Source organism: Acipenser ruthenus, chromosome 8, assembly GCF_902713425.1.
Source record: "Acipenser ruthenus chromosome 8, fAciRut3.2 maternal haplotype, whole genome shotgun sequence".
NCBI lineage: Eukaryota > Metazoa > Chordata > Actinopteri > Acipenseriformes > Acipenseridae > Acipenser > Acipenser ruthenus.
In genome coordinates, this window is record NC_081196.1 from 41,123,699 (window position 1) to 41,150,749 (window position 27,051).

General features: G+C 37.6%; 1 protein-coding gene across 3 annotated transcripts in view; it reads left to right on the forward strand.

Annotated features, from left to right (window-relative positions):
• LOC117406682 (epidermal growth factor-like protein 6) overlaps positions 1–27,051 on the forward strand; it is a 69,642-nt gene that overhangs the window by 23,956 nt on the left and 18,635 nt on the right. The window lies entirely within an intron of this gene.

Here is a 27,051-nt window from a genome sequence, read left to right on the forward strand (position 1 = left end):
GTTTTTACTAACTAGGTAAAGTACCTTGCTCAAGGGTACAGCAGCAGTGTCCCCCACCTGGGATTGAACCCACACCCCTCTGGTCAAGAGTCCAGAGCCCTAACCACTACTACACAGTAATGCATGTTACTTGAGGTAAGGGTTTTCTCCCTAGTTGTTGGATGCATTTAGTTATAAAAACTGCTAGAATTCTACCGCTGCAAACTGGCATCTCAGGGAGGGAATATTAAGTACAGTAAGTAAATGAGACAGCTTGATATGCTGCTTCTTTATTGGAGGGGGTTCTGTTGCTGTGATTCCAGTTACATGATGAATAAAGGCCTTATCTGTGGCAGAACTTAATTCAACCTGACATAGTTCCTGTGATTACAGGGAGAACAACATTCAATTTCCACAATCATATTTGCAGTTCAACTGCATTGGATTGAGGTTGCACATAATACACTCGATGTCCAGTATTCACAGGTTATAGTAATATCGTATGCAATGGTGTTTTTGATTGTCAAATACAAAAGGGTTGCATTATGCAAGAGGCACACATTACTTAAGAGATATAACCCATATTCTGAACATTAGGGTATTAGTGTAGTACAGAGTATCCTACTTCAACATATGTGTGATTAATGCTGTCACAATGCTACTCATATCAGTTTATTGGGTAACACTTTATACTAAGTGTTGATGCAAAGGTACCAGTTTATTGTGTTTCTTGTTTATTTGTGTTTCTCGTTTAACAATCTTGAAGAGTGCCACCATTCAATACATTAATACAATTCATTACAAACCACCTGAGTATAATTCAACTGTTGTAAACTGTTCCTTGTTAGTTTTGCACAATGTATGCTGTTTTTTCTTATGGTCTCAAAATAGTGCAAACATACAAATGTATTTATTTTTTATTTTTTTATTGGTATACTTCTCAATAACATCTTTAAATTGCTTATTTCACAAAGAATACCAGGAAAAACTATTGAATGCCAGATATGTCTGTCTGTCATAAAGGCAGTAAGCCCAGCATACTGTATATCTACTTGATACACACTCCAGGTTAGGTTGTACACTGTTTTTTTTTATTTTATTTAATGCAATTATTATATATACATTGTGTTGTGAAATGATTATGACTCTTAGGCATAAACGTTTTAAACAAAGTGCAAAATGTCAATAGAAAATGTCTAAAAAACTCTCAGAATGCAGAAGCAGCTGTTTATCAAAATGTGAATCACATGTGCTTGATAGCATGAGAATTGGAACTTTTAGACCTGGTTTCAGAGACAACCCTTACAAAAAAAAAAAGGTTTAAATAACACCATTTAAACCATAAGAAACCCAATCACCACAATTCATTTTGAACAGATGCTATGCAGTGGTCCTGCTGTGGTAGCACACTGATATTGATACGGTACCATGCTACTACAGTGTATTTCCTATATGTATTGGTTCTTACCACTGCGATACCATTATCAAAATATGAAACTGACATCACTGTGGTGTCATTGTACCAGTGGCTCATACCATTGTAGCTCCCTTGTCATTGACCCTTGGCAAATCGCTATTGAAGACAATTTGGTAAAGGTGTATTATATAATATAATCCAGTAAGCCCTCATTCCCCACTTTCTTCGCCCTTATACCGACCTCTGAATAATTTAAGAGTTCAGAGGTCTGGTCCTGAGCACTCAGATTTGTTTGCTGATTTAAAATTCACACACCAGATGTCCACTGATGCATTACGGTCTCATTTAAAAAAAGGTCAAAAAGGGCACTCTGCGGTAGACACCGGCTAAAAAATCTGTCAATTACATGAGCCATAAATATTAGGTTAGTTCAATCAATCGTCATTACTTATATAGTGTCTTTTGCAATAAATCACCTGAAAACACAAATGAATAACATACAAAACAAGTAAAAGATAACATGACAAAATACAAATACCGCCTTAAATTACATACAGTAGTTAAACAAGTCATTTTAATTACAGTATTACTTTAAAAAGCGTTGATAAAAATAAGTACTATAAAAATAAATACATAAATAAATAAATACATATATAAGCAGTAAAAAATAGGCTGCTAAAGTTTTCCCTTTAAAATACATAAGCTAATTTATAAAAATGTGTCTCTAATCTTAATTTAAAAGCAGCAAGAGCTGGTGCCCCCCTTACAAATGAACTTTGGTGCTTTAAAGCTGAACACTCTGCCACCTGCCTTTTTCCTCTCTGTCCATGGAATACTAAGTAAAACTTCGTCCTGTGATCTAAGAGAGCGAATAGGGTAATATTGGGTCAGCAAATCATTTAGGTAAAGGGGAGCAAGGCCATCTAAAGCTTTATAAGTTAAAACCAGGAACTTAAATCAATCCTAAACTGTACTGGAAGCCAATCTAAGGCTGCTAACACAGAGGTAATGTGTTTATATTTTTGTTCTAGTTAAAACTCTGGCAGCAGCATTGTGACAAGCTGCAATCGAGATGAAACACAACTTGAAATACCACAAAAAAAGATCATTGCAATAATCAATCGTAGATGTAGTAATGGCATGCATCAGTCTCTCAGCCTTCAAAGGTTTGCCTAAGGCTCGGGTCAGATAATGTCATTCTGATGTCACCATTCCCAAGATAATACATTCATCATCCAGTATCCCTTCTTGATCGATAATGCCTTATTTTAATCTTTTAATCTCCTTTCCTCCTGCTTTCCTCCACATTTCATTCTGCTTGGACTCAGGGATGTGAACTGGGGGTATTACCGATTATCCGATACTGTAGTCCATGCAAGTCTGACCAAAATGAGGTCTTATTGAGGCTGATTCCTGCCCTTCACATCCACTAGGGACATCTGTATTCAGTTAATACATTCTCACCCTGCTATTCCCATTTAGCCTAGCTGAGAAATGTTGATTACATTTTTTAATAACCTGAGGGTGGATAAGCGTGACCTTACTTTCAAGGAAGTTTACTTACTAGGCTCAGAAGTGCTTACATAATGCTGCAATGATTACATTATGTTTTCTTCAAGATTACAAAAGCAAGCAGCTTTGTTTTATTTTTTTTAAATTTTTTAAAATGTTTTAAATTTGAGCCAATTTCCCATTGAAATCACACTTCCCGTACAGGGTTTAATAAAAACAATTATATTGTTTTCCTGAAAAGTTATGTGGCCTAATTACACTGGACTTCAATGGAACGGGCAGGATATTGTAAGGAGGAGCACAGAGGAGCTTTGGGGTCACTTCAAGGGCACAATGCAAGGAGTGAATGGTTATGTTTTGTTTTCGTAGTAATGTATATCGTATATGACCATACAATAACCCTTCCCTCAAGCTATTAAATATAAATGGCACCTTCAGTGTGTGAGGGTCCAATAATCTGTGCTATAATGGGAAGAGAATTAAGATGGCCTAACATTCTAAAACCACAGATAACAATAAAACTGTAGATTTCCAGTAAAAAATTCTGCAAAACGCAGATACTGACCTCATGTGTGCAAAAGTCATAAGACTATACAATATATACAAAAGATCCAGTGGGCCGCCTCCATGCAGTCTCATCACTGTAGTCCTTTTGATGCTTTTTAAAAGTAGATAACGAGCACCATTTCCAAAGACTATCAACTGCTGTGAAAACTGCAATTAATTTTATTGTGTGTAAAATCTACTGTATCATAATAGCACAGCAGACTGGTATTCAGACATAGGCAAGTGCTGCAGAGGTTAGCTGTTTTAATAGTATTTAAAGTTTTAAGCTTATTATCTCATAATATGTGTTCTTTATTATTATTATTATTATTATTTATTTCTTAGCAGACGCCCTTATCCTGGGCGACTTACAATCTTTATGAAGCAGTTCAAATATTCAAGAGTCCAGAAACCATCTGAAATGGTGATATCTAATGTCATGGGATAATATACAGATACAAGTTACACTGTATGCAAACTCAGGGGGTTTCAAGCATTGTATTAAATACTCATGAAGTTTGACATCAAGGTTGGTGGTATAACAATTTCTACAGTATAATCTTTTTGGGTCTGGTTCTCTATTGCATACTGTACATGTTTATCGTAGATTTAAGCAAATAACTATCACACTAAGTGTATATGCCTACTATGCAACCCATTCCATCCTAAATGTTTCAATCTCTAGCTTGCCAGCTTTTAAAAGCTAAACATTTAAAGATGGCTTGTCAGATTCCTATTGATGAGTTCACCCTTCCTACTTATCAGTGACTGAATGCATTCTCTCTGTAATGGATTGCATAACCAAGGTTAAATATCTGTGGTGCCATAAGAGTCTGGTTCTAAGCAAGCGATAAATCATCAAGACTACAAGGACACAGCAAAATTGAGGCTGTGCAGCAACCCACAGCTTGTGTTGGTTCCAGTTTATTTCAGAATGAGCTTGTGTAATACATTTTATATAGTGATTTTTAAATGAAAAGCTGAGATCTTAAAGAGGGGTTTCGAAAAAGGTATCATTATACATCCCCATGTGTTGTTACAACTGTTCAAATATTGTACCTGTCACTGTCATGGTTAACAGCCTGACAACTTTTTACACTTACAAGTTTAAAGTCGGTTTTCTTGGCCAATGACCCATGATGTCGCCAGAGAACTTGCAGTTTCTTTTTCTAATCGCTCTTCACCGCAGTGATCAGAGGGCACGCCCCTGATCTAAAACTCGACTGTACTGACATGTTGAAAAGACATTTGAAACAGACTTTAAAATGATAAGTGTAAAAAGTTGTCAGGATGTTCACAAGGAAAAGAAACAGTGACAGGTCTGTTATTTAAACAGCTGTAGCAACATGTCAGGACGTATAAAGCTATATTTTTCAAAACCCCGCTACTTACTCTTTAAGGTGGTCTTGATATACAGTGGAGGGAAAAAGTAAAGAAACTTCATAGGAAATATCTAGAAGCACTTACAGGTCCTGGTGTGAATAGGCAGCACCACATTTTCACTAGCACACCACATTTTCACTAGCACACCACACATTCATTTTTAGTCTCAGAAGATTGCATCAAAATAGGAAAGGTGGGAATGCAGAGATTGAACTGAGGTGGTGGGGTATTGTTACAGTAATAGAATACAGAGAAGAGTGACCTCTAACCCTACAGAGGCGTCACAACCACTTCATTCACTGCAGTATTCACTTAAAGCCTCTCATCCAACTACTGGCCAGACCTTCCCTTCCTTAGATCATGACATCAAGCAGAAGGCTCTGAATTATTAGCTAATAAAACAATGGAAACCTGTAGTGAAGACAAGACGCTAAGGGCAAAAAGAAAATCAGATTCAGCTGGTGAATGTTCAGTCCCGGAGCAGCCCATTCACCTTTACCTTTCACAAAGGGTTGTCCATCTAACCCATCAGCCAAAAGTATATATATATATATATATATATATATATATATATATATATATATATATATATATATATATATATGGCACCCATAGTACTCATACAGTCGCTTATACAACTTGTGTAATACATGCTCTCTCTGATTATAAAATCTAGTATGTCCCTTTGGGAATGTTGTCCATAGACAGGGTTGAGAGCCATCTGTGCTCCTCCAGCCATGCATTCTGATTTACCTGGGGACTCCAGCCTCCCCCTTCAAGGATTGCCTCCAGCTATGAGTGCTGGCCTGCTGATTTACAAAGACAATTCCATTTGCATTTCAAATAAATTGAGTGTTTGCATCAGTGACAGACTGTATTCCTAATATTCATTAAGGAGAAAAATTACATTCTTTCTTAATTGCATTCTGTATAACAAAATAGTTTTTTCATATAAAAGAATATTTTTGAACTATATTATGCTGGCAAAAAGTCAATTTGATGTGATGTTTTTGTCCAGAAGCCATGTTCTGCTGTCTGTTTTTAGACCAAGGATTTCCTGTGGTAGTGAATGATAGTTTCAAAAACTGAGTGCAGGGTTTATGGTTTCTGTATTGCAATATTTAGGGATTGGACATAAAATTAGAAACAGCCACTACTGCACTGTCAATATTGTGTCAAATATGCAGCCAGGATGGCAGTCAGTTTAATTAAAATGTTTTAATCCAGGTCTCAGATGCAGATTGCATAACAAATTAATACATTCTGTGGGTGACATACCATTTGCATAAGAGCTTGTGTTCCGTATTGCAGGTGTTTTTAACTGTTTGTCTAGCACCTGTAAAACATTATAATCAATTCCCATTGTACTTGGTGCTGCAGACAGTACTTAATAAACACACTTCATCTCACCTACTTTGAGAAGAGAATGAAAACCTTTCCAATGGGTAAGCAACCGCATTAATACAATACAACACAAATTATAATGATGTTGCTCTGTCACCTTAATGGGTTGCTGTCTGTTTGCATGTGAATAAAGAATTCACGTTCCTTTTTTTTCTAATTGCTCTGTCGTAGATAACAAACTAAAGGGAGTGGCAGAACACCAGTGATGTTACTCACTGCTAAAGGACATTATTATTTATTGAAATCTGTTGACATATTGATGACAGAATATTCTCTGATGGCCTGTTGTAATGTATCTCTATGGAGCAAGTACTGTATATATCCAAAGCACATATACATTATGGTATATGACATGGAAATTAATTACATGAACTGTACTGTGCCTTTAATACATTCATAGGAACATTTTTCAGTGGATAATTAAATTGGTCAGTCAAAGACAAAAGCCTATAAGGTAAGGTAAAATCATATAAATAGTGAGGGTTCACTCGTGTTTTTGAAATGCCTGTTTAATATGTACCATACAGTATTAATCACATCAATATTAATATCAGTTAAATCCCATCATACAATTGAAATTTAAAACATAAAAATAAAACAACAAATACACTGCATGAGCAGGTGGGCATAGCCTTACCCTTAGCGCTTGGGCCATGCAAGTGGCATTATCAAAGCCTGTATACTGCAATTTACTAGGTTGTGCCTCTGTCTGTAACAACCAGTTGTGTCTCGGCCTGAACAGCAGAGTACTTTGTTTCAAGAGCAAAGCAACACTCCAAGGTGAACTCTTTAGGTTTTCTCAAAACATTTCAATGCTGTTTTTTCTTATAAAGATATTGGGGAAAAACACATTTTGGTTGATGGCTTTTATCTGGGGAAAACATTGATGTGAGATGTTTGTTTGAAATAAAAGTGCATTCTGACAAAATTTTTTTTATTTATTCCTGAAAAACGTTGTTACCCCCTCACCCTCAGACCTTGGTCCCCCACTTTTAGAAAGGCTGTTGGATCAGTGTGTGTAGTGACGCCTTTACAACCTGATGGTAATTCTTTATTACGTTGCTAAGTTTATGTGGTTTATATGGATGTGTGTTTTGTTTTAACATTATTTGGTATATGTATAGGCTTTGATATGTCTACATTGCTAGTGTTCAGATTGTCTTTTATTTGGCATTTGCCGTTTCTATTAAAATCCAGACTTTGTTATATACAGAAGCCTATATGTTAGCCTGCACTCTTATATTTGAGAATAAGCTCCACCTATGCAGCAAATGCAATGTTGGGTGGGGCTAAGGTATTTAAAATTAGTCTCACATACAACCACATTTTTGCCTGTTTTCTCAATTATATGATACTAGATCACTGCAAATGAAAAAGAACCACTTGAAACACGTCATGAACACGAAAGAGAAAAAAATAAACCTTACAAACACCCAGGCAGTAAGCAAGCAGAACTCAGTCTGCAATACTTCCTCAGGTAAGCAAACACTCCTCTGACTGCTCAAACTACTCATTTTCTACCTTCAAGCAACACAAAGCAGTTGTATCATGCATACATAAGAACATAAGAACATAAGAAAGTTTACAAACGAGAGGAGACCATTTGGTCCATCTTGCTTCTTTGGTTGTTAGTAGCTTATTGATCCCAGAATCTCATCAAGCAGCTTCTTGAAGGATCCCAGGGTGTCGGCTTCAACAACATTACTGGGGCGTTGGTTCCAGACCCTCACAATTTTCTACAGGCTAGGCTAAATTTAGCAGCCCAGATGCATTCATATTTTGCCGATACTCAGTATCGAAGAGTTAGGAGCAGCTATTAGCTGTTAGTTAAGGATCTACAGTAAGCTACATTACTGTTCAAACTTACGGTATGGTGCAAGTACAGCAAAATAGAGAAAGTGCCAGACGTAATGGATAAGTTACTTGATTTTTACCAAAACATTTTTTTATAGCAATGCTACAGTAAACTGCCCCATTTTACATTAAAATATAGTCACAGTAGCAGTCAGTCAGGATAGGAATAATAATTTATGATAAAACTGAACGTGATTGTAAGATACTGCAAAGCAACAACAAACCAAGTAACTGTTTTCACTGCGGCTGGCATTTAACTATTTTGCAGAAGTTTCACCATAGCACACATTTAAACAGTAATGTACCTTATTTTATAATAGCTCTTCAATAAACAGCTAAAAGCTGGTCTTAACTCTTTTATACTGCATATCAACAGAACATTAATGCATCTGGGCTTGTACATGATTACTGCACATCTTTAAAGAGCTGAACTGCAGCATAGTTCTGCAGCCAGTTCTTACATGTCATTTTTAGTTTTTTGCTGTAAGGAACATTAGGTATATATTAAACATTGTATGTATGCTATGTCCCTGAGTGCTTTTCATTTATAATGCAGTAGTCAAGAGCCATAGTTAGGAAACAGTGCTAAAGCAGCTGCAAGTCAGGTCACATTATGGGACAAATGGGAGCCATGACCATACTTGTAACTGGTTCTATGAGAGGCTAGCCTTTTAACAAAGAAGCACTGCATCATTAACAGTGCTAGACTGCTTATACACAATAACTGCACCTCTATGCTCTGTGCGGGCACACACAGGATGAGGAAGTCTCTTGCTCAAGGTCACAAGTGAGTCACTTGGTTAGGTCACACTTCCCCTGCAGTTCTACTGAACACTATCGGCTAGAAAACAAGCTTCACTGTTAAAAAAAACCCCCAAAAAACAGATAGCATTCTTTTTTGTGCTAATCCTTGCATACTGTGGACACACCAAGGCCAATGCTGGTTAAAACACAAACCAAAAAAAAAAACAACCAGCACATGTACCATTCATTTACTGTGACTCTGAATTGATTGTTGTCTAATCATACACAGATCTTCTAGATTCTTAGTCCTCATGCTTATAAACTGTCCTCAATAAAGATCAAGCATGCATGACGGAAGCTAGTAAAATAACCCAACTGTGTGTCCCCAATCTCAACTCACTCAGTCTAGCTGCCCAGGTGCACAACTTAACATGTTTAATATTCTGTACTCAAAGGCCCTCCTCTTCCTGTAGTGACTCCAGTCTTGGAGACGCAATGCAGATTACTCACGCTACGGTTCTGCAGGATGTGGTTGTTCATTCTTTTCAAAGTAACTCAGCAATTGCAATGAACACCATGTATAGTAAAAATAGCTGATAAAAGTGATTCTAATTATGGTATAAAAGGCTCAAAGCTCAAATGATCACCAAATGATCTCAGTTTAAAACACCATTACATGCATGACTTGCAATTTACAAAACTATAGTTATGAATAATTTGCTGATGCAAATACATTGATAATTGTAGCCCCTACTGGACAGTATTTTTTAGGCACCATATTCCATGATCTAACCTTCCCAGAAGTAAAAATAAGAAACCTATTAATTACCCACAGGATATCTTGATTAAGCACTGCCAAATTCTCTGGACTGTATTAATCTAGGGTTCTGGTAAATTCATGGTCATACAATGTACTTAGTAGGCCTATGTAATGTTTATGCATTCAACCCTATACTTCCCAGTTAGGGTGGGGCTTTTATCTATTCAAAGTGCCTGCAAATATTTACAGTACAAGTCTCTCTTGTTACTGCTAAGTGTTTTTGTCAATACAAGTACTGCCTGCATTGATTTTTTTTTTTTTTTTTGCTGCACTACTGCTGTGTTTTTATTTTTGCCATTTAAACAAAAAAAAAAAATTCGAGGGGTGTTTCTTCCTTCTATTATGTGTCAAGCTGCTGTTGGATGCAAAAAAACATGATGTGAAACAAGGCAGTTCCTCTTCTTTTGACCATTATAGCCATCACGTCTTAGCAGAGAAGGACCTCTTGTGGCAGGAATGTGCAGAAGATAACGCTGCGATGAGGCTATTTCCTTCTTGTAGAATTCCACTTATTGTACAAGAGCAGTTGTGTGTGCTTGCCAGTACAGTCTGCTAAAACGTTCTGACAAACTTACGTTATGTGCTGAAGGACAGCATTCAAAACACACAAACAATGTACCAGGTACTTACTAACACCACTAGCTCTTAGCATATGTACTTCCTGTATGTTTCATGGGCCTCCCATATATATATATATATATATATATATATATAAACAAGTTAATGTCCAGTCCCAAAACACTATGGTTTCCAATAATATTTACTGTGCTATAAAACACTGCATTATATAGTTGGTATAAGAGACCATATTGTTTTGGACAGTAGAGTATTTTTTTAAAGGGTTGGCCTTTACAAATCTCTGCTTTTAGTTCATCAAGTAGTAAAGCTACCTGCACACCCCTCTTTGTCTTGGGAAAGGACAGCCTTCAACTTGACTTTATTATTATTATTTGTTTATTTAGCAGACGCCTTTACCCGAGGCGACTTACAGAGACTAGGGTGTGTGGACTATGCATCAGCTGCAGAGTCACTTACAACAACCTCTCACCTGAAAGACAGAGCACAAGGAGGTTAAGTGATTTGCTCAGGGTCACACAATGAGTCAGTGGCTGAGGTGGGATTTGAACCGGGGGACCTCCTGGTTACAAGCCCTTTTCTTTAACCACTGGACCACACAGCCTCCTTAATCACAATACCACCCCAATAACCTGGCATCACCAGATATCTCAGCATTACAAAGCTTGCATCAGTTTAATGCAGCTCCAATGCACTTTTAATGAGGTCATACTGCAATAATGAAATGGAATAAACTACCACTCCCAAGAGGTAAGTGTTGTTAAGCCAAATCTAGTTCCTGAATCCTGGGTTGTAAATGAGCAATGCACAGTATGTTCAATTTCATCCACATAGTGTTTTGGTTATTAAATCCATGACTAGGTCACAAGCTCGCCCTAGTGGCTGGTGAATATATAAGTGGCCAGGTTTTAATTTCTTTTTTTCTTTCTTTTTTTATTATTATTAATTATTATTGTTGTTGTTTTTTTATTAGATTTTCAATCTTTTTTATATTGAATCTTCCTATGGACCCATATTACTTTCATGTTTAATTGGGGTAAAATTGTGATTAAAGGTCAGAAGTAAATAATAATAATAATAATAATAATAATAATAATAATAATAATAATAATAATAATAATAATATATTTTTTAATTCACCTAGATTGTTCTACCAATCATTTTTTCAGATCTGTTTTCAACAGGTAGTACAGTCCTACAGAATGCTCTGTCTGTACATCTTCATATTGGGTATGCACAACACAAACAGGTTGAAAAAGCCAAATCTATATAACATAGACCTTCACATCTGACTGTATAAACACATGGACATATCCCATCATAATCACTTTGAAAACATGTATATTAATATATGTAACATTGGTACGTGACGCCCAAGTAAAATAAAGCATACCAAAACATATACAAACCTCTAATGTAGCTACAACCTTGTATTAAAACTGAGCTCAGTGGCTGCAGTGTTTACAAGAAATACATACTTTACCAATGCTGTTTTTTCAACATTTTCCTGATTATTGTGATATTTAGGAAATTACATATTTAGTGAATTACTTTTTAAATTTTTTAATGGTAATGGATCGCCAAGAGAAAGGTATATTTTCTTCTAAACATGAGTGATATATTGTGGGAATAGAAAACCACCATTGTTGTAGGAGGGAGCGTAACCTGGATACACTACGATCCTAAGAAGACTTTTTTTTTTTTTTCCTGGTGAACGCTCCCGAGTAAATGCTGATAGATGTATTACCTGGTTGATTAAACATTTCAAAAGATATAACTTAGCAGGGTGTTCAGTAAGACTTTAATTCTCAAAGGAAATTTTTAATTTCATAACCTGCCACAAGGAAGCAGCAAAGGACTTTTTCATTGAATCAGATTTCCCTTGTCTTTATATCCCGGGGCTCTTTCAGGCAGACACTATCACCTGAGCAGTGGTGGAACTGAATTTTTGAGGACTAATGTACAGTTGGCATAGTTTAGACCACCAAACATATTATATTTGGAGAGCCTGATGAACCCAGGCCTCTAGTGGTTAAAGGAATAAGTGAAAAAGCAAATTCAACCTCAAATTGTCAAGCTGTCTGGAGCCAAATGCTCCCAGAATATCCCTCCTTCTAGCACCAACTGTACACATAATCCTAGTCCTAACATTTGATCACAATTTTAACCCAAACCCTATACTTCCAGATTAGTTACTACCAGATTGCAAAATTGATATTCAGTCTCCCAGTGTGATGATTGAAATATTATTATCTGCACAACAGATGCTTTTCAAATATGTGTAGTACCAGGTGCATTTAGTATCAGACAAATCAATAGAACAACCTAGCATCCACACAAAAACATTTCTAACAATGAAGGAGAGCCACTTTAGTGAATTTTTGTATCTTCAAAAGTCTGTCATGGGGGCTAATTGTAACGATAGAACAATTGGTGGCGTTTAGATGCTACAGATTCTACTGTAGTTGATTCTGTGACCACTGTCACTGTATTGTATTGGGTAAGGGTTCGGGTTAGGGTTGGGTTAAGGTTAGGTTTCGGGTTCGGGTTAGGGTTAGGGTTGGGTTAGGGTTAGGGTTAGGGTCATGGTTCGGGTTAGGGTTCGGGTTAGGGTTCGGGTTCGGGTTAGGGTTAGGGTTGGGTTCGGGTTAGGGTTAGGGTTAGGGTTAGGGTTAGGTTTCGGGTTAGGGTTCGGGTTCGGGTTAGGGTTAGGGTTGGGTTTGGGTTCGGGTTAGGGTTAGGGTTAGGGTTAGGGTTAGGTTTCGGGTTAGGGTTCGGGTTCGGGTTAGGGTAGGTTCTTTACTTTTCATCGATTTGGTATCATAGCAACCATTCATGGCGAATTTTGGCAGCTCATAATGCAACAAAAAAAATGCTGATACTGATTTTAAGGTTTTATTTTGTGAATTTATTTTCTTTGAAGAAATGGTGGACTACCCGTTTACAGCTCTGCCAATTGAACTTAATACTGAGGCTGTCAATTGCAACAAGCCATGCAATATTGAGCCATTTCCATGTTGGTAATAATGTGAATGTCAGAAGACTGCTTTGCATTTCTTCTGCCACATAACACTGAAAACTCCAGTTGTTTCTTCTCATCATTCAGCCAGAGGTTTGTGGACTGAAGCCAGACACTAACTCTGGTTTTAATTATTACCAAGGGAGTTTTTAAAGTTTTGCATAATGCACCAGAACAGAAAAAAAAATAGAAAAGGGCTCCTAGATATGTGCCAGTTTTTTTAATGCAAATCAGACATTGAGGAAATAGCAAGATTTTTATCCCTGATTTTCTGCTTCAAGATATGTAAAATGCAGTCCTGAATATACTGTATACAAATTTAACTAATGCCTCAGGATAATCTCATTTTAAGTGTTATCTTGGTTTACACTCAACCTAATAGTTTTCATCATTAAAGACAGCGGCCAGGTAGAAATGTTAGAAAGGCATGTAGCTTTTTAGATCAGGTGTGGTAAAGTAATTGATGTCGTTTTTTTCATGTATTGTGTTAGAGGGAACAAATGTCAATACTAAAAGCGTAAAAGGAATGGGGATTAATAGAGGCATGTGTTAAACATATTTACAATCATTTTGCATTCATCCTAACAGACATATTGAACCCAGAATTCCTTTTAACCCAACAACATCCTGCAACATTCCTTAGTGAGACAAATAGTGCAGTGTTGGCATAATCTTTGGCATTGTACCAATTGTGGAACATAACATTGGACATTTTTTGGATGTCTTGTACTATTATTACTTTAAATCGTAAGGGCGAAAATATTTCAGTTTTGTTTTTACAAAATGACAAAAATACAGACAAAATAGAGTTGAGACTTCTGTTACCAGTAATAATATCTTTGGCAAAGTTAATAATAAAAGAAAGGGTCTCAAGCTATACAAGTCCTGTTACCCCCATGTATTTTTTTTATACAGTGCACTGACCAGCAACTGAAACATGTGGAAGAATGATGATAATTGTATTTAGAAGTACTTAATTGTATTCAGTACAAGTATTTAACTGTATTTAGACATCCAGGGGATCAGTGTGAGCGCCATCATTTTCATGGCAGATGATCCGTAACCATGTTCGGTGCGACATCTTCCGTAACATGGATGGAGTGACGAGATGAAATGCATCTCTGACAGCTTGTTTCAGCGCAACTCACCTGCAGCAGAAAATACAAATTAATTGTAGGAAAAAACATGTGGGTAGAGCACTTTGTGGACACCCTGTGCATAGGTATTTGTTGTTTTATTTATTTTTTGATCTAGTGTTGTAATGATGGTACAAAGATGAACGTCTTACCATTGATCTGAAGAGCAACCTCTGTAGTCGAGAAGCTAGAACTGATGATATCAGTATTATCAACACATCAGCCGCGAGGAAGAGACCCATTACACTGTGTTAGTGTGAGTTCAGCAGCAGCTCTTATGCTTTAGAGTTACAAAAAATGGCTGAAAGTAGGCAACAGTATGTAAAGAGGGTGAATAAATCACAGATTTAATTAAAGGACTTTGTATTAATTATAGTTTATTTGTCTACTAGGTATATACCGAACATGTTCTTACTTGTTTAATTCTGTATCGACCTGTAATTGACTAAACTAATTCAAATGTGCACATTTGAATTGAGTAGCTGCTAAGTAAGAATAAAAGTGACTGCAGCTTCTCATTGTTCAGTGTAACTTTAAAATCTGATGCACAACGGTGTACGCTATCTTGCACCCTGAAACAAGACAAAAAAGTACTGGTTTAGCTTTTATAGATCAAGGGACTATAGTCTAAATTCAGTCTTAATAAACTGTTGTTGCTAATGCTTATAGGGCTTCTCATTTTGGGTGCTGTTACATCAAAATATATTTAGTGTGACATTAAATGCATAGAGCGTCAATGTAATTATATTACAGGGGAGAGCCAGACTCTCTGCCTGTAACGCGCTGCCAACTGTGCTTTGTTCACAAGGAATGGACTTTGGTTTAAATTCACTGGAAAAGCAACAGGGATTAGTTTAGGAATTTTAAATCCCATATAAATGCATAGACCAGGAGACAGTGTCAGCAGGACCTCCTCTCTAGTAGGAGCAGCACATCGCCATTGCCAGGCAACATTTTATAGATCATAGCTGTTTTTGCTTGTATTTTGTTTATTTTTTGTACACCTCTTGTATGGACGCCTGTAGTACACCATTCATGGGGTTTCCATGCAATTTACAAGTGAAATGGCGATGCACATGCACGTTTTGGGAGAATTACTCGTGTATATCAGGTTTGTTGCCAAAAAAAAAACGTCCAAAGAGAGGGATAGGGTAAATCTTATTTACTTGTGTAAATGACGAAAACACATGGGAAAATCCACTCCCAGTTTCGCATGAAAACCTGCATTTCACATGTAAATGTTAATGAGCGTGTTTATCCTTAAGTGACATCACTATAAATATTGCAAGGGAGCAGGTCAGTTGATATTGTGGATTCGGCAGAAAGTATAGCAGTGGTGTAGTTCAGCGCAACATGACAGTGCTGTGTCTGGCCTGTCATGTTGTAGATCTCTTGTGGGTTTACAGTTCTGTATAAAACCACTTACCATGAACTGCGTTATGCCCGTGTTATAGTATTAAAGCAGCTGTTTGAGAATACCCTTACTGTAAAAACTATGCTAAAGTTAAATACGAAGAGCAAGTGAGCTGCTTACTAAATGTCTGTAACTAATTTTGATCCCAGCTATGTCCAAAGACAACGCGTGTCCGCCCTCCATTCAAAATGGCTGGAGCGATACAGTGCACAGTCCCACAAGCCAAGGACACATTTAAAAAATTGAAACTGTCCTACCTGCAGGAACAAGCAAGGAGGTGCCGTTCGGGAGAAGAGGGATGGTCCAGCAGAGCAATGCTTTTTGCTTCAGTTACATGGCATAGCTATGTACATGTTGCAGTACTTCTGAACAAGGGAGTTGAGAAACGTGTAATGCACCCCAAATACATTGCCAACTACCCTGTACTCAGCTGAGTAACTCTAACGTGTACTCAGCTGAGGATGCCAGCCTATACAGAGCAATCACCACTCTTTTTTCCACTGGCACAAGAGGCATTATGTAATTCCTTTTTGGCTGCATATCCTCCTTTACCAGTTTCACGATAATGCTGAATGTTGCCCTGGTGACACGAAATGACCCTAGCCATTTGCATTAGATAACAAGGCATAAGGATTTGCTGGTAGAAGATGTTTGGCGGTTCAAGCTCCCGAAACAAAGAGAAAACATCCACTGTTCCCAATCCAGACAGCCTTGGAAGCATACGTGGAAGATGTCTGGCACAGAGTTTTAGAATCCTACGGTTTTCAGCCATGGTGATCTGCAATACATGTGTTGGTCAGTTTCATTTTATACCTCTCAGTTCATTTTTAATAAATTAGTTTTAAGATAAATTAGTTGAAAAAGATTCAATACTAATGACAATGACACCCTGCCAATGACATTTAAAAAACAATTTTGGCAAGAGCAGTAAAACACAAATTTCACCAGTAATCTTCAAAAACAGCACGAGTACTTTATGTATAGCTAATTTACATATCAACCCCCACCTTTCCCATTCATTTGCATGACGTCGGGTGAAAAGCCCGGTTTAAGTAAAATAAACTGGAAATGGAAACCCAAAAAAGCATTTTACACAAGACATATTTCTCGAGCAAATGTGTTGAGCTAAAAAAAAAAAAACACGCATGGAAACTCCACCATTGTTAACCACGCAGTTAATTGTTGTAACCAAAATAATACATCCTGCGTGCATGAGCAGAGTTTCCACATAAACCTCAGTCTCGCTCCATTTGTCAGCTGACCACCAACACCAATCACAGGCCTGTTAGGGTTAGTCCAAACAAGTCTACCCTTTTGACACTGATCCCCACATCTGTGTTTGGAGCTACAATAAGTAGATATTTGTATAATTGAAACTATCAGTGAACTGTATCTTTCTAAACTTGGATCTCTAATGCTAGTGGTAATGGATACGTAACAAAAAAAACGTCATGGTTTGTTAAGAACATGTGCACCATGCCGAAAGATCCTAGCAGGTATATCTGTTACAGTACTTTGATCTTAATGGGGGTTTTGCATGCCAAAGAAAGAAAACAGATTCAATCAGTTAAGAAAATATAATTTTTTAGTCAAAATAATGTAAGTAATACCTGCAAACTGAAGCTGTTGTTTGTTTTTTTTTAAGTTTTGAATTTTTTAGCAATATGAGTAGAACTTTCCAGTGCCTACAACGCTGATCATTTCATGTGCTATTCTTTCCATGTTTTCAATTCCAAATGTATATTTCTTTAAAGACATTATTTGTTGGCAGAACCGTAAGCCACTAATTAACTCTTGGTCACTTGCCATTTTAAAGTGGTTAAGAAGAAAAACATGCTTACCTATGGAAACTGATGCATATTCAATGACAAAATTACTAGTATGACTAGCCCTCCATTGTGTCTAAAACAGCAGACAAAGCTGGTAGCATGAACTTCCAATTTCAGTTAGACAAGATAACTCCCAAGCTACCAGAAGTGCCCTTTCTTAGGTTGACTCTACTCAAGCCTTTACTTTTGTAAGCTTTCTAGGGGGCAGTGTGGTCCAATGGTTAAAGTCCAGGGCTTGTAAGCAAAAGGTCCACAGTTCAAATCCCAACCCTGCCACTGACTGACTCACTGTGTGACCCTGAGCAAGCCACTTAACCTCCTTGTGCTCCATCCTGCAGATGAGATGTTAAATCAATGTCCTATTGTAAGTGACTCTGCATATAATGCACAGTTCACAGCCTACCTCTGTAAAGCACTTTGTGATGATGATCCACTATGAAAGGCGCTATATAAAAATAAAGATATATATTATTATAAGCGGGCCCTCTGCAATTTTTACTGCAGATGTATTTGAGTAACACTTCTTGTTAGCATATTACTATATTTTACTGTCCAGTCAACTCTGTACTTGTTAGATCAGATACAAGAATATCTAACAGAATCTTATTGCTTTGGATATTCTGAGCAACTTCACTTAATGGTAGCTATGGAGACACTATCTACTTTACAATCCAAAATGAAGAAGCAAGTGACATTAGAACTTTGTAAGGGAACAGGACTTTTCAAGACAGTTATGAGCACTTTTCCATACAAAAAAAATGTAAAAATACAAGGTTAAAATGTAAACATAAGCTACTTGCTCTTTAAACTTAAAAACTTGTTCTAACAATTTACAAAACTTAGCAAACACTTTTTAAAATATATATTCAGTTTCAGTGCCCTGGTTATTTGGAAGTTTTTCCAAAATAATAATTACAAAAATCAGTCCAAGGATATACTACTCCTTAATAAGAAACAAGAAACCGCTCCACGCAGGTATATGAAGTCCAATTTAATTTCTAAAACTATCAATCCCTCACTGAATAATAAGAATCCTGAAAGCAAAGTAAATAAAAGAGCTGTTGGTCTGTTTAGGTTTAGTTAGCTGATGCCTTACATTGGCAGATTTTCATTTCTACCTGAACCAGTTATCATTGAGACTTTCTGTTGATACCCAGATGAAGTTTCACTTGACTGTTTAAAAATCCTTTAACTTTCTACTCAATCAATATTTTCTTTATTAAAATACACACCATGCATGTTCTTGTTTGGATGTTTGTTTTATTCAAAGCTTGCAAAAAACAAACAAACAAAAAAAAACACTTCATAATGGGGACGGATTGAACACACACAATTGGTTTAATATACAGCAGAACCAAACTGTTGATAGATTTTTGAGCATAATCACGGCGTGCCAGTTGGGATATTAGACTGCTTGAGTGTGCACTCATGAAGTGTATATTATCTGAAAAAAGTCATGAGGTCTGATCTTTATTTGCTCCAGTGCAGCATTTGCCTCGATGTAAACCCAAGCTGTTACATCATGCCAGTTTTAAAAATAAATTGGGCCAATAATTTTATTGATAGAGTTAAAAAAAATGTAAAGTAAAAGTCTGGGTTATTGATGGAAATGATCCGCATGTGTTTTGCCAGCCATAAGTTATTGTAATGACCGGGTTTGCTTTATCTCAACTTAATATATATATATATATTTTTTAAAGAATGATAGACAGACAACTGGTGCAGGTGCAACGCTCCGTGGAGTTTTTTATTGCTCTCTGTGACACACTAACGGTCTCTGTTCGGGCCAGGACCACACCACCAAAACAATAAAGCCCACTATAAACCCTCGACCCTATTGTGTATCCTTATCTTTGTTCTTGTTGGTATCCTAACCCTTTTTACTCGCACAGCTACCCGATAGATCTCACACAATTCTCAGTCAATCAGCACCAGTCTTTCTCCGTCACTCTCTCGAACAGCACACACCCTCAATCACTCCCTCCTCCCGATACAGACCACTGCTCCCGCCCCACCAGCTCCCTCCCACCAATCACTGTGCTCCGCCGGTCCAGGACTTGGTGGGGGGCCTCCAGACCATCAGGGAAAAGGGGGGTTCGGCGAACACCCGTCTATACCCACCAGGTCTAGGCACCCCAACCTCCCGCACCTTCCCACCCCCAAGCACCCACCTTCAACCCCCTCTCCGGCTCTCCCACCCCGTTAACTCCCCCGAATCTCCCCATAGTTAACTACCACCCCCCACCCCCTAGATGGTGTAGTCCATGCACCTTACAAGAACAGTAAACAATAACAGTAATGCAACAGCAATAACAAAGTCCCTCTGTAAATCTGTAGTTGGCACATCATTGGTTGTAGAATATTATTTAAAGCTCCTGCTTAACACTTTAACAGCTGCAAGCAAAAGCAGTTACTGGAATTCTAAACTGAAGTCCAAACAGGTTTTTCTCACGATTGCTTTATTTAAGGTTATTAATTTCCCTTTAGGGCTTACATCTTTTTTATCTTACCGTACTGTAAATATATTTTAAAATCTGGCCTCCTCCAGAACAAAAGCTTGCTTTGAAAGGCACTCAGCTGAAAGAAATGTTTCTTAGACACAACAAGGCATACACCTGGTTTGAAACATATTTTCTGTTCAAGACTGACTGATCCTTGGGCATATTTCAAATGAGAATGTTCAGTGATTATAATATAGAAAATGTCAAGCATTAATCACATTTCTAGAAGGCATTAAATTAACTACTTTAATTTTTTTCAGCATCTTAGGCTGGTGTGACATAATCCAGGAATGGTGTTTCCAAAATCAACTTTACAGCATGCTTGCTGAAGTTACTGATGCATTTATTCAGCAGTATAACTGTTAATAATAATGTGAATCACTAAATTGCAATAATGTAGTACAACCCTATTCTTTTTGTGCCAAACTTCAAGACAGTTTTTGTAATACTAAGATTACTGTATGTTCGCATTTAAATAACAATCTGTTTGCAGAGTTGTTTGGCAGCCAAGCATGTTGGTTATTCTTTCAAGTCTTGGGGGACCTATAGATAATGTGCAAGTTAGACACTGAGAAGAAAGTAGTTTCTGGGGAACAAGACACTATTATGCACAGACATGCAGCTCAGTGACAGTAAGCTGAAACATCAGGGAACACAATTTGCTGGCTGAGGTAACACTTTACATTAAGTGGCTCTGATTAATCAATAGAACCCGAATTCAGAGGGCATGTACTAGAACAGAGATTTTCTTTCATCAAGCAGAAAAAAGGTAAAATACATAAATTAATACTGTATTTATGTATTTTCCGGTGGATTGGTTTGGAACAGAGATTAAACATAATTTGAAAGATAGCATTTGAAGTCCATAGATTTGGGACCATATTGATCAATCAGGGTAAAGGAACTCTCCCATGTATTTTCTTATTGCACAGTAATATTAGGTAATTACACTTACTGTATTATCATGTATTTCCATGCAGCAATGTGCAGGAGATCGAGACAGCGGTTGCAGTTGACGTGCCTCTCAGCTGTGCAGGTTTTATTCACAAGGACACACTCACAGGCTAACTCACAGCAGTTTCTTCTTAAAGCTCTGATCCCAGTTCACACCCACAGTGATGAGAGGATTTCAGCTTGCAGATGTTTTGGTAGTGTGGACGGTCTTAATCCTGGCGCTTGTTATGACCTTGCAGCAGCCCTGAGGTGTATAATTGGGACCTTTTTATACCTGACACCCCGCTGGAAGAAACCCACAGCTGGCAAACACACACAGCAGGTAGGCTGTCCCAGGACCGTCAGGTTCTTCATTAACTATTTACAAACACACACAAAAAAAACTTTTCACAGGGCTCCTGCCCTGCCACATACTTCCCCCTCTTCTGCACAAGCACACATGGCCACCTCCCCCCCTTGAATGACTCAACGGTGGCTTTTTGCTTGGGTCTGAGAATCAGTGAGATGGGACCCAGGCAGGTGGGACCACGACCTGGGATTCAGGCCCACCGCTGAGAAGTCTAGACACAAAGGTCGGGTGTCTGGGAGCAGGGGTCGAGGGCTCTGACCCATAGGCACCAGACTGGTGCATAGGGGTGGTGGTCAGGAATCTCAATCTCCCCTGGATCCCGGTTCACACCCACGGCCATCTGAGGATTTCAGCTTGCAGATGTCTCAGTAGCGTGGACGGTCTTTACCCTGGCGCTTGTTATGACCAGAAGCCCTGAGATGTATAATCAGGACCTTTTTATACCCGACACCCCGCTGGAACACACCCATCTGCTGATTAGGAACCCACAGCTGGCAATCTCACACAGCTGGTAGGATCTTCCAAGAGCATGAGGCTCATCAGGGCAGCAGTGTGGAGTAGTGGTTAGGGCTCTGGACTCTTGACCAGAGGGTTATGGGTTCAATACCCAGTGGGGGACACTGCTGTTGTACCCTTGAGCAAGGTACTTTACCTAGATTGCTCCAATAAAAACCCAACTGTATAAATGGGTAATTGTATGTAAAAATAATGTGATATCTGTATAATGTGAAATAATGTATAATGTGATATCTTGTAACAATTGTAAGTCGCCCTGGATAAGGGCGTCTGCTAAGAAATAAATAATAAAATAATAATTTACAGACAAAAAAAAAACACTTTTCATGTGCAGGGCTCCTTTTTTTCAACTAAGCTATTCCTGGAACAGTTGCTGGAAGAAGTGCACAAAATGTCCATCTACCTTTTCAGATTTTTCAGGAAACATGAATTGCACCTCTTTAATTTTGAAGGTTGGAACTGTCCCTGCTTTAATCCTATAGTACTGCTCTCATCTTACATTCTTTCTCAGCATTAAGTCTGAGTTTTTTTTTTTTTTTATCTGAATGTAGCACGTTTTCCGAACCATCCATCTCTGCTCAAAGGTTTACATTTCATTCATTGTTTCCTTAGGAAGGTCTCCATAGAGATTGCTTTATCTTGTTTGGGCTGTTTCCAGTTACTTGAAACAGAAATATACCCCTGTGTCTGGGGAAATGCCCTGCATGTGTAAATAATGTATTTTTGTGTAGATGTATAGTTTAAAAAAATATTGAAGTGTGCACTAGATATGGCATGTTTTTGCAGTTTGAATTTACATTTGGCAGGGATGGGGTTAAATCCAACTCTGCCAAATCCATGTGCGGAATGTTTCCAATGATACAGGATGCTGACACTTTATTAGGAACTGCTCTATTAGGAAATAAAGTATGCACATTTTGAGGCAGTGTTGTGTAAAGGAGATGAACATTTGCTGCTACATCCCCAGACCAGTGTGTCATACATCTTTTAAAGGCGATGGAACATCAGGCAACTGTTTTAGCAACATATTAAATTCAACATTTCCAAGCAATTTCTCAAATCAAAATTGATGTGAGGTTGTTGCTTGAACTGTTCATGTGGGGAAAACTGTGGAAAAGACATTAATCAATAGACTGTAGTGAGCAAGCTGTGACAACCTGAACAGTAAAGTTACACAGGTTTCTTAGTGTTTGACCACATTATTAGGAATTATAAGTGCCTACATCTGGTAAATGAAGTCATCATAATCACAAAAACATGATTTATTTGTTAGCCATCTCCAACATGCAACTTTCCTTTCCACTAGCTTGCTGTTTCTACGTGCCAATGGGTCTCTGTGAGTTCATTAGGCCATATCCCAGGAAAACTGAGTTTCAGCGTTACTCCAGGTCTCATCCTTGGTTTGGGTTAGTGTTTAAAAAAAATTGGGGCAACATTAAAGTTAAAACTCTACAAGCTTGGTCATTAAAATTCTCCTTTAAAAGTACAGTGTAAAAGCAGCATCAGATAAGCTCTTAATTGTTCCATTGTAAAACATTAATTCAAGGGTTTTGTGCTTCTTAAAATAGAGAACTCCAGAGAGAGACAGTGAGAGACATCAAATATCCTCACATCCCATCATTGCTGCTGCTAGTTGGAACTTGAAACAATAGCAAGCGTCATCCTTACAACAAGCTCATGAGAATCCTACATTCTTTGCTTTTAGGCTTGTCAAGTGACTGCAAAGCCATCACAGATTAAAGCAGCTGTATAAGACAGATATGTTTGCCACGAGTTTGCACATGTTTATACATTCTGTGAGGAAACGTAATTTACTTGTGAACAATTGCCTTTGAGAATAAATGCAATTTATTAATCCACAAAGAAAAAACTACCTTGAGCCTTACCCTGTAAGATTCAGCTTCCTTAGCTGCAGACATGTACTGATGCACAACAGTGATGGCCTGTTTAAGCAGCACCTTATTAAGGAGTACTTTAAATGTACATTTAGTAAACAGGAATCAATGCAGGATGAGCGCTGAATAGAAAATGAAGCATCTCACTATCACTTGCATGCTAATAAGTGGTTCATAGAGGCTTGGTGCAGCAGAAGGTTAAATCTTTAATTTTTTTTTTTTTTTTTTTTTTCCATGGCTTTCACATCAGAAACCAGCTCCAATCACACATAATGGTGGTCTCAACTTGTGGACATCACAAAACTGTCAGTCAAGGCTTAGTAAATGTACCTTAACGTGTCAATAGTTGTGCTAGGAATTATACTTTTGTTTTGGTTGTGATCAGTTATTTTGTTGCCAACAATATCTAAAGACACAAGAAAGGGTTAAACCAATACCAGTCTGCAGTGTCTAGATATAAATCCATAATACATATACAGAAATACTGTAAGCTTGGTTAAACAGACAGCAATTAGGAAGTTAGAAGTCAAAGGTTAAAAACAATGGTAAAACTCTCATCCTGGACATTAAATATTTTTCACAAGCTATTTTCACAATGGGTGTGATTGTTCTGTTCTATTGGACATCCTTCCTACTGGATTCCTGCTGGGGAGTGTTTCTGTGTAACCATCGTTACAGAACTTTGCTTTGCCTGACCCCTTTTGTCAGATGTTGACAGTGTGACCTGTAGGCTCTCTAATGGACTAGCTGGAAGGCCAGATTAATAAAGCTGTCAAATGCCTTACGACTTTAGAGAAGAGGACTCCACACTAGTAACCCTACTTCTGGTAAAGGAACATTAACATTTGCCTCTAGTGCTAGCTCAAGTTGGAATGCACAGCCTGATCACATTAACTAATATATCAGCCTTCAGAAAATGCAGACAGTCTTTAAATAAGCACATCACAATGGATAAAGCGTCCCATGGCTGACGAAGAGTGCAAAAGCAAGGCAGTTTTATTTGTATATTTGAATGACCCCATATACAGGTATTCTGCACATACCATGACAATAAAATAGGAAAGAATAGTGAAGTACAGATAAGCATAGTTTTCCATGGTAAAGCATAGTCAATATGGAAAAGCATTGTAAATTGCAAAAAATGATTGTGCAAATTTGCTATTTTACTATACAGTACAATAGCATGGTATCTTGTAACAGTTGTCTCCACTTTGCACGAGTATACTGTACTTGATTAAAATGATCAGATAATTACTTGATCCATTAACTAAATCAGTGGAATGCAATTCTCCCAACTGGACTTGTCCTTAAGAAAAGTTCAAAAATACAAGTAGGATAGCATAATACAATAAAATTACCAGGAATGGCAACACAATGGATTGGCAACAAATATTGCACATTGACATCATATACCTGTATAGTACACAGGTCAGAGAGCTATTCTAACAGAATATTGATGTCAAAATAAATGTATACTCTTATAGTCTTCAACCACATGCTGAAATATTGAAAAACCAGGAATCCACAACAAATGAGGACCTAGCTTCAAGGAAGTCGGTTGTGCTCTTTAAAATGAGGCAGAACCCCAGAGTGGTGTCAAGGGTCATAGTTGTGTCAGATTGAAGGAGGTGATCTTAGATTTATTTACAGTGACCCAGTATTTCCTTCCACTCGTATTCATGTTACCTTGTACACAGATTTCACCATCAGTAACACCTGCTTGGAGAGTTGAGACGGATGTTGTAAGGGGCTCACTAGCAGCTGTTTTCTGTCAGGGTCTGCTCCTGGTGCAACAGCAAATTCTTCCTCGAGGATACAACTACCACAACACAGAGGAAGACAACCCCAAAGAAAGCACATTTAAAATCCCCCTGCTGGAAGCTGAACTAATTATAATGGAGTACCAAGCCTCCACATTTTGACAGTATTCCAACAAAAAAGTCCTAATACTTTGAGTATTGTTGGTAAAGTAGAAAAGAATCTCTGTGGATTTTTATGGGCTTAAAGTTATTGTATCAAAACACATGTGTATTGTATTGTAAGAGAGTTTAAAACTGAACTGATATGATTTTTAACTAACAAATGTTTTTTTTATTATTATTATTTCTGCTATGACAGAAGGAATTTGAATTAATGTAATAAATGCACAGTATATGGACAATGTTTTAAACTAATGAATGAGGGCTGTTATCAAATCCAAATCTGGACTGGATTCTGTTACACTTGCACTTTTAAGGTTATTTCATCTCAGCAGTGTCTTCTGGGTCAAAGCATGTTACTGGCTGAAAACATGTCAGTCAAAAGGGGAAGCATCTAGAAGCCAGTGAAAGGGTGGGGACAATTGACCCTGTAAGTGCAAGACAGTTTAAAAGCATAGCTTGCAAACAGAGATTTCTTTAACCTTGCGTACACAAGAGATATCAGATTTAAAAAATAAAAATACAATTTTACAATAACAGGCCACACATTGGTTTGTCAGATCAGTAGTGGGACTGGCATATGTGCAAATCATAAAAATGCTTTCTTAAAAAGTAGCTGTTTTCAAAATGGCCGCTTTAGTGCACTGATAGTGTAAGGATTATTGCCCACATTGTCAAACAGGTAACACAGCAATAACGATCCATGACGTGGTATGGAAAAGAAAAGCCAGAGTACTTATTGTTATGTTTTTTAATTATTTTTAAATCACTCTTCCTGCAGTGATTTAGCAGACTGATCTCAAACCCCAGTGCACTACAGCAGCCATTTTGAAGAGCTTTGAAACAGACATTAAAGTTACAAGTGTAAAAAGTTGTGAGGATGTTAACAATGAAAAGAAAAATTACAGGTACATTATTTCAACAGTTGTAGCAACACATGGGGATGTAGAATGTCATATTTTTCGGAATCCCGCTACTTACTCTTTAAAGTCTTAGTCTTCATCACCTTCATCCACCTCCATCAAAAATCACCAGGATTGTCCATTCCTAAAGCTCAGTGATATATGGATTAATACCATTTAAAAGCAATTGTGTACTGTGTTATATATCACAGCATTTAGGGAGTATTTAACTTTATGCCAGTTAGAAAAGGTGTTCTTGTAGGCAGGTTTTATCCTAGCCAGCAGCAGGGTGCACTCAATCAATCATGTTTTTTTTGTTTGGTTTCTTGAGGAGAAGTCTGGAGCCCCTGGGCAGTGACCCACCTCCTCCTACTCCATTGTG